The sequence below is a fragment of the Peromyscus maniculatus genome, chromosome 14 (genome assembly GCF_049852395.1).
Source record: "Peromyscus maniculatus bairdii isolate BWxNUB_F1_BW_parent chromosome 14, HU_Pman_BW_mat_3.1, whole genome shotgun sequence".
Classification (NCBI taxonomy): domain Eukaryota; kingdom Metazoa; phylum Chordata; class Mammalia; order Rodentia; family Cricetidae; genus Peromyscus; species Peromyscus maniculatus.
Genome location: NC_134865.1, coordinates 79,094,853 through 79,102,286, shown reverse-complemented (window position 1 = coordinate 79,102,286; position 7,434 = coordinate 79,094,853). Strand labels below are relative to the sequence as shown.

The following is a 7,434-nucleotide window of genomic DNA, read 5'->3' as shown; positions in this document are numbered from 1 at the left end:
CACTGGATCACACAATTGGGCCCAATTTAGTAAACCATGAGGTCACAGCAAATAAGAAGCAACAACCTCCTTAAGGGCCACTCTGCCTTTAGCAGACTGAGGACCGCTACATGGGCGGGGTCAGGCATCTCAGAAAGGAAGTGAGGTGGGCTGAGGAGATGGTCAGTGGATAAAACACTTTTCTTGCAAACATGAGAGACTGAGTTTGATGCTTAGAGCCCATGTGAAAAACCAGACCTTTGGCACTTGCTGAACAGCTAGCCTAGCCTAATTGGAAAATCTTAGGTCCCAGAGCGAGACCCTTTCTCAAAAAAAGAAAAAAAAAAGGAAAAAACCAAGGATGGCTCCTGAGGAACACCATCTGAGTTTGTCCTTTGATCACACACACACACACACACACACACACACACACACACACACACTCACACGCTCACGGAAGGGAGACATGTGCACATGATGTGGACAGAAGCTGTGACTTGGTCTGCTTGCCCAGCCTGTGCACAGCACATAGCATGAGGTGTTCACACATATCTCTTCCCAGATCCTAAAAATGCTTATTAACCTCAGCTTGCCCGACAGGCAATGCCTGTCAGAGCAGCTATTCTGTCTGGAGACAGCAGCATGCCTTTGGCTGCATTGTCTGTCTTGATTGCAGAGCATCCTTTGCAGGTGACTCTCCTGTGTCCTGGTCACAGTGGAGCCAGAGCCTGGGTCCTCCCCGTGTGCAGCGTGGCACTGAGACAGACTCATCTCTCTGTGAAGGGTGCCTCCTCCTGCCACGCTCCGCTCTGCCACCTCTGCTCTCATTGGTGTGGGAACCACTTGTTCATCTTGTTCAGATCGGAGGAGTCAGTTGTGACAAGAACATTAATTTCTTTGCACAGACATGTGTCCTTGTCACTCGTAAGGAACGTTGCCGTGTTGAACACTCCCCTGCACACAGAAACAGGTGACAATACTTGCTATCAGCACAAGTGATCCAAGAGAGGAGGAAATGACAAGCAGGTGATGATACCAGATCACCCCATTACAACCTTTTGTAATGCTCAAGTCGCTGTTGGTCGGTCAGTTAGATCCTTACCATGGCCATCTCCAAAAAGCCCTTCACAACTTAAAGAAGAGTGTCATAATGTCCTTTAATCCACCAAGATCCCCACAAGGCAAGAATGAGTTCCTGGATACAGAAGAGAAAACTGAGCTGTGGAGAGGGATGGGAATCTCACTGACACCCTGTTCTGACCTCTACAGGCTCATGTATGCCTGTGATAAACATATGTCTATGCAGACAAACACACATGCACATAAAATAAGTAAAAATGCATATGCTTAAAGTCAGATTCTTTCAAATAGCATCTTTTGGGAAAAAATACATTTAGATTAATTCCTGGCAAGGCTGAAAATAAGACCAGTTAGATGTGACCACAGGCTAAATACAATGTAAACAATACATTGACCTAATTAAAGAGAACCTTTTCTATCTAGACTAACCTTGTGGGGTCTAGTGTATAAAGGCAAAATTCTGCCAAAATCATTATCCTGAGCACAAACAGTAGAGTGGGTCTGGGCTCGTGGTTGTCAGTGGGACCCACAGTATGCAGATTTCTTCAATCGCCAAGGTCATGTCCCTTAATGGCAACTAACATAGGTCAAGGAAATTCAAAGTGAGAATTAATTAAATATTTGCCTCTACTGGCTTCCAGAAGGTAAACTCAAGAGCACACAGGATGTGTTTAACTAGCCACAGAGGGGAGACACAGGTATCAGTGCAGCTTATACTAAGAATTCTCTAACAGAGGCAGCTGTCTGACCGTGGAAGTTTGAGTTGCTAGGCACATGCCATCTCTGGTTGGCTTTAAACAGAAAAGCGACTTTGCTGGATCCTATTTCCTACCAGGACTCACGTATTAGTGTCCTCACAAACGTTGAGGGAGCTTTCCTATGCCACACAGACAACAGTGCCCGAAGCACATGAGTTCTTGGCATGCGGTCGGGAAGAAAGATGTGTGCTATTTCCCCCTACTCCACACCGTTCTTAGTCGGGACAGACCCGTGCTGAAAGAGGTAGGCTAACAAGAGAAAAACAGACAGAATTTTAATGTCATTGTCACCTACTTCCTGTACAGATGTGAGATAGTTCAGAGAAGAGCAGATCTCCAGAGAGATCTCAGTACATTATCTTAGACTCGAGGAGGCTTTAACACATCCTTCTCAGGAGAAAGAAAGCTGGGCGGGTGTGAGCAAAGTCCTGTTAAGATGAGCCTACCAGGGAGAGCACCATGAAACAAAGCACTGCTTATACTGCAGATTTAAGTAGAGCCAACTCCTGTGGTGTCTCTGGTCATTGAGGCTCTCTCTTGCTGGTGCAAAGGGGACTGCCCCTCATTTACTGTAAGTCACTCACAGATGTAAATGTCTCACTGAGGGGAAACTTGTGAAGTGACCCCTGTGTGTACAAAAACCAGTTCAAAATAACCCTCCTGCCAAAGAGGCATGCCTTGAGGTAAACAGTAACATCCTCATCTCTACAGCTGTGTCTCCTGGTAGTGTGTACTGCGTTCCGATCCCCATTGATACTAACAGTTAAATACTTTAGGACAGTCTTCTGGAAGGTCCAGTGTGGCATTAGTTTATGAGGCCTGCTGTAGTGAAGCTGCCACACTGGCAACGGAAACTCATCGCCTCACAGTTGAGAAAGTCAAGGTCATCAAGTTGGCTCCTTCTGCAGCCTTCTCTCCTTAGCCTTTTAATGGTATCTATCTTTCTGATGTGTCTTCACTCGATGCTTTCCTTTTTGTTTATCTATTCAGATTTTTCTCCTCTTATAAGGACAGCAGCCCCCGGGGACTGGGGCCCACTCTAATAATGGCCGTTTAACGAGATCACCTCTTCAGAGGTCCAGTCTCTATATTCTGGGTTCTAGACACGAGGGATTTAACATGAATGCAGAGGTCCCAACTCAACCCACAACAGGGAGCGCTTCACCTGCTGCACCAATGAGGAAACCTATGAACAGAAATTTGCCCAAGGTCACTCAGTGAGCAAGCACAGAGCTTGGTTGAGACCCTGGACAGGTCTGGGCTGTCCAGTCAGAGCTGGGCAGTGTTCTATGGACATCCAAACCTGCATCTTTGACAGGGAAGCTGAGATGGGTCCAAGAGACCAGCCAGGGGCAGGAAAGGAGGTAACTGACAGGGGCCCTATGTCAGGAAAGTCACGGGATTGGCACAGAGCTGGTGAAGTTGGGAATTGGCAACAGATGCTGCTGAGTGTCTGGGGCCAGCAAGGGCAGAATGAAAGGCTGTGTCACATTTCTTTAAGGTCCTGAGTGGAGACAGCAGTAGATGAGAGCTGCATCTGGTGCACACCAGCGAGAGCAAGCTCTTTGAGGCTAGAAACACAGAGACACAGAGAGCCCATGGGCCATTTCTTTTCCACATTACAGAGCTGCCACTAATATGAACAATGGGAGGTCCGCCTGCCGCTAATTGTTCTGGGAGAAGACAGCGATCCTTGTGTGAGTGTTCAGGCACACGAGAGACATCATCAACACAGTCTAAAGCATCACCAGCTCCTGTACAGGACTGATCTGCAATTGTAAATCCATTAGTGCCGTGCATGAATACTAAGAGCCTGCGCCTTTGCCAAGGAAGCTGACATTCTTTTCTGCAAGAGAAGCATATACCCTGTGGAAAAATGATTCTCTTCCTGTGCAATCAGGTCTGCCTCTCCATTTAAATCATGTTTAATAAACTTCTGATCAGTAGAATATTTTGAAGTGTGAATAATATAAGGCCATGTTTACACTGAACATGAATTGTTAGACCAAAGGAAGTGTTTCATACTCTGGTGCCCTTGCTCACTTAAAGAATGGTTTAATAAACAGGATGTTTCTTTTGTTTTGTGGACCATCCCACAGGCCCACTGTCTCCACAGAGTTGTTCCATTTAGCCTTGCACAGCAGGGGTCCACAACCTACAGCCCATGGGCCAACTCTAACCCTTGCCTTTGTAAATGGAGTTTTACATTTAGCTAGGCACTGTCCAATTTGGCATTGCACAGGTAGAATTGAGTAGATGTGGCACAGTAGGCCTGTGGAGGTGGAAGCACATGCAGACAGCCCGATGAGGTTTCTGGGGTCTCACAGAAACAAAGTTCCTTCTCTGTCGCAGAAAGCTCATCCCACAGAGACATGAGACCATGAACTGTCATGTCACCTTGCTTTGGGTCAGCTCAGAATAACCAGTGATAAACACTGCTAGGGGGCTGTGGTGGCTATTCATCACTGTTACCTTGACTAGAGGGAAATGAAGATTCCAAAGTTACTCATATTATATTCTGGCAGGAAAAATGAAGTCTGGCTACCTTCTACCCGTGTCCTGAGAACTTGAGCAAAGCTGAATTCTTGCTCAAGCAGTGGACTAATTTGTGTGGTGGAGAAAATTTTAAGACAGGACAACATTCAGGCTGTGCCATGGTTACCATACATTGCTATCGCCTGTATCCACAGTGAGAGAGACCAGTAAATGGAGACAAAGATATATAATATGTGCTATCTGGCAAGGAAAGGAACATGAGCTGTATTTAAAGATGCAGACACGGGGGATCTATTAATGAGAAGCCTCATTCTGCACTGGGACAGCAGGAAAGATGCCTGAGAGCCAAACACCAGCGATTGAGTTCTGCAACTTGTGAAGATGCTTATTCAGTGGAAAGGGTGGAGTTGAAGCCTAGGATGCCAGCACATTTTAGTGGCCTGCTAGAGAATGGCTGTTGAAGGGTCTGATTCCCCAGGGTCATCCTTGAAGGCACATAAAGACCCCTGCAGTTATGCTCCCATGGAGGCAGGCTGCATTAGAGCTGGCTACAAAACATGTCTGCATTGTCCATGTGTTACTGTTTGGGCAGGCATGGAAGATGTAAGAGTGGGGGAAGTCATAGAGGCTTAAGCCAGTGCTTCAGAGAGACAGGCAATGTGTGACCAGGCTGGATTCCCTGCAAGGAAGTCCTGAGAAAACCTTGTGTGAAGCTATGAAGAAATTGAGGTTGAAATAAAGATCTCACAATGTTTGGGATGCCATGATCATGTGATGTCTGTCTAGGCCAGCTGCAGGCAAGGTGTGGAGCCTTTTCAAAACATAGATCACATGTCTGTAGGGGGCAGACTTGGAAATGCAAAGCTCCCCAAGCACACCATACCGTGGTGATTCCATCCTGAACCCCAGATGTCAGATATGGAGCTGTGGGATTGAATCTATTCTCTGCTGTCTTTTGGTCTTGCTATAGTTTTTCCTTGACAAGACTCTGTTTCTGTCTGGACTTTTAAAGTGCTGGCACTATGAAAAATTATGGTTTTTTTTTAAGAGAGGGACCAAATGCATTATGAGATGAACATGATAATTTGGGGACCAGAGGTAAAATGTTATGAGTTACAGTGATGCGATTCAATGTCAAGTTGACCTGGGGTACAGTTGTGATGGTCAGATTCCATTGCCAGTGTGACTGGATTCGGAATCTGAGAGCCTATCCAAAGAAGTTTAACTCAGGATGCAAAACACCCTAAACATAGGCAGCACCATTCCATGGAGTGGAGTCTTGAATGAAATGAAAAGAATTCATTTCTCTCACCTGCTGACTGTGGACTCCGTGTGACCAGCTGCCTCACGCTCCTGCCAGTGTGCCTTCCTTACAATGTTGGACTGTATGTACCCTTAAACTGCGAGCCAAAATAAGCCCTTCTTTCCATGACTTGGTGTTACCAAGTCCACCAACAAGAAAAAGAATGAACCCAACCCTCAAATCTGTTTGTGGGCAGTGAATTTTACTCAGGCGGTAACAGCCATGTCTGACTTAGCAAGTTGAGAGAAGCACCGTGAAGGAAGGGAGATGTGGATTCTGAGTCTATCTGGATGCCCTCGGTTACTGGTGCTAGTCTGGGCTTTCCCTCTGATCCATTGCTCTCTCCAGCTTCCTTCCAGGTCTCTTCCAGGAAGGACTTACCTGTGAGGTTATTAATTACTTTCTCGGGCACCCGGAAGGTCAGCGTGTGAAGGTGGCAGTAGCAACGCGGGTCTTCCCGCTGTTGCTGTGGGGACCACGGCGGAGCACATGACCCCTGGAGGGGGGCGGAGGAGGGGGGCGGAGGAGGGCGGGGGAAGTGGCAACAAAACCACCAGGTGCATTGGCTGGCTTCTTCCCAGCAGGAGGAGCGGGCTACTCACATGCTGACTTGGCCGGCTGTTCTGCTAACTGGTATGAACCCCCTGTCTCTGTATTTAAATGTGGATCTACGCTATCTTGTTCAGGATGCCGATGAGTTCATTTTGCCAACTGGAGCTAACAAAACCCGAGGCAGATTTGAGCTAGCCTTCTCTACCATTGGAGGATGTTGTATGACAGAGGCTGCATTTGGAGCAGTGAACGGTCTGCGGTTAGGATGGAAGGAAACCCAGAGCATGGCCTGGTCCAAACCAAGAAACGTACCGATTTTGAATATGGTGACTAGGTAAGGGGCACTTTGGGCTAATACTCTAGGCTCCCTGGCTCTGCTCTAGAGTGCATTTGGTGTTATCATTGAGAAGACACGAGGTGCAGAAGATGATCTCAACACAGTAGCAGCCGGAACCATGACGGGAATGTTGTATAAATGTACAGGTGGTCTTCGAGGAATAGCACGTGGTGGCCTGGCAGGACTGACCCTCACCAGTCTCTATGCACTGTATAACAACTGAGAACACATGAAAGGTTCCCCTGCTCCAACAGTCACTCTGAAGATTTTGCCACCTCTGGACCTGGGGACATTTCATAGTCATCCAGATTGATTACCAAGTCAGTCTGGAATTGTTTTCTCACTTGTACCGACAATTACTTTGAACAATTGGAGACTCTGATTTGCTGTGACAAAGATCATGGATGGTTAACCACCTCTGAACCTCTTGCTTTAATTTTGGATGACCCTTGACCAAAGGCTATATCCAGATAAGCTGAAAATGTCCCAAGCCAAAAACCCATTCTCATCTGTCTAGGATATAGAACATGGAGCCTAGCAACACCATGCACTGGGGTTTTTTTTTGGGGGGGGTGCTTCCCTTTCATGACTTAGGAGTTACAGTTTCCAGTTTTCTGTCCTGCATCCACAGAGAGCATATTAATGGCCAGGGATAAGATCTGAGTTCAAAATCCAAAGGGTTGCTCCTATGGAATGAATGTGGCCTGTTGTGCCTTCATAAAGCAAGAGATGCATAAATGGAATTGTTAGGATTCAAGAAGCATGAGCACCCTCAGATAGGTCAGGCATTTAACAAAGAGTTTATATCTAGGGAGTCTAAACTTAGCTGAGGCTGTTGCAGAAGACTGTGCACCTCGATGAACCTGGCCATGATTCTGAGTGGAAACTATTTGATTTGTGCCTCCCCTCCCCCAGCATCAAATCCAGAG

General features: G+C 46.8%; 1 pseudogene; it reads left to right on the top strand.

Moving 5' to 3' along the window:
• The first annotated feature begins 5,434 nt into the window (after positions 1 to 5,434).
• Positions 5,435 to 6,913, top strand: LOC102918623 (mitochondrial import inner membrane translocase subunit Tim23 pseudogene; annotated as a pseudogene).
• The last annotated feature ends 521 nt before the right edge of the window (positions 6,914 to 7,434 follow it).